This window comes from Suricata suricatta, chromosome 14 (genome assembly GCF_006229205.1).
Source record: "Suricata suricatta isolate VVHF042 chromosome 14, meerkat_22Aug2017_6uvM2_HiC, whole genome shotgun sequence".
NCBI classification, from domain to species: Eukaryota; Metazoa; Chordata; class Mammalia; order Carnivora; family Herpestidae; genus Suricata; species Suricata suricatta.
This window is the reverse complement of record NC_043713.1, coordinates 61,553,456-61,554,861: the sequence shown is the minus strand read 5'-3', so window position 1 is coordinate 61,554,861 and position 1,406 is coordinate 61,553,456. Positions and strand designations below refer to the sequence as shown.

At 48.8% G+C, this 1,406-nt stretch overlaps 1 long non-coding RNA gene across 1 annotated transcript in view; it reads right to left on the bottom strand.

Moving 5' to 3' along the window:
• LOC115278359 overlaps positions 1 to 1,406 on the bottom strand; it is a 14,820-nt gene that overhangs the window by 570 nt on the left and 12,844 nt on the right. Inside the window, exons 3-4 of the long non-coding RNA XR_003902832.1 lie at positions 843 to 851; positions 51 to 54 (exon numbers count right to left, since the gene is read on the bottom strand). This is a non-coding gene — a long non-coding RNA (uncharacterized LOC115278359). The remainder of the gene's footprint in view (positions 1 to 50; positions 55 to 842; positions 852 to 1,406) is intronic.

Below are 1,406 nucleotides of genomic sequence, written 5' to 3'. Positions count from 1 at the left end.
GGTTCATTGGCCTCATGGAGGGAATCCCTTCGCCAAAGAAAGTCCAACACCCTCCTGAGCCTGCTGGCCTCCCACTTAGCCACTCTGAGCCCCTGGGGGGAGCAGCTAAGTGTGCTGAACTCCAGTGGGAGGCAGTGCATTGTTCCTTTAGTAGATACAGGAATACAAATGCATAGATTCTTGTGCTTTTTTCTCACAGAATTTCAAAGGTTTATAAATGATGGTAACAGCTCCTTTTGCAAGGAGTCTCCCTTTAAAGATCAGAGAGCTGAGAGGCACCTGGTGGCCCAGTCAGTTAAGCGTCTGGCTCTTGATTTCGGTTCAGGTCATGATTTCTCAGTCCTGGGCTCAGGCTCAGTGCTGACAGCAGGGAGCCTGCTTGGGATTCTCTCTCCCTCCCTGCCCCTTCCCTACTTGTTCTCTCATTCTCTCTCTCTCCCCCACTCCCTCCCTCTCTCTCTCTCTCCCCCCTCCCCTCCCTCCCTCAAAATAAATAAAACTTTAAATTAAAAACAATCAGATAGCTGAAGCCCCCAAAGTTCAAGGGATTTGATGATGCTGGGGACCTTGAATAAATTCTCCAATAGTAAGTTATGTTTAATTAGTAAATCCAAACTATAGCAACTGTCATGCATTATTCCTTCTTTTGTTATTTCTCCCTATTTTGAGAAATAAAGACATCTTTCCAAACCCCACTTATTAAACACTGCTCTAAATTGCTAATCCACAAAGCATGCTTCCTATCGAGTGGGTACAAATAGCAACTCTTCTTTACAGATGGACACCGAAGCTCAGAGAGGTTAAGAAGCTGGACCAAGGTCACACAACTTGAGAAGCAGCACAGCAGGGCACTGTAGCCAGCTCCACCCATTTCCCTTTGGGGAATCACTTGCTAACAGAACTAGCTAGAACAATAAATACATCTACAAACATAAAGCCAAAAGGGAAAGAGGCTAAAAAAATCGATTCATTGGTTCAAGGGTATGGGAAGTTTGGGGTGAGGCCAGCTTCAGGTGCAGCTCTGTCCAGGGGTTCCAATGTTGTCATCAGGACCTTCTCTGTTTTCATATCTCTGTGCTGATTTTCCATGCGTTGGCTTTCTGCTTTGCCTGTCTCTGCGGGGAGGGAGGGTGTTGCCCGGCAGCTCTCGGGGTACAGCCTGCCAGCTTGGCATCAGCAGGCAGAGAGCCTCCCTTCCCCTTGGTTCTAGGGGAAGACTTAGGATGAGGTTCCATCAGACCAGCCCAGGTCACATGTGCCTTTTGCCCCATCACGGTGGGGCTCACTGCTCAGATTGGTCAAGGCTGAGAGGACAGTGTGGCTTCAGCCCAGTGAGAGTGTGGGAGGAGACCCAGCAGAGAGTCAAGGTGAAATGACCAGATGGGGACGTGGGAACCAGGCAGACA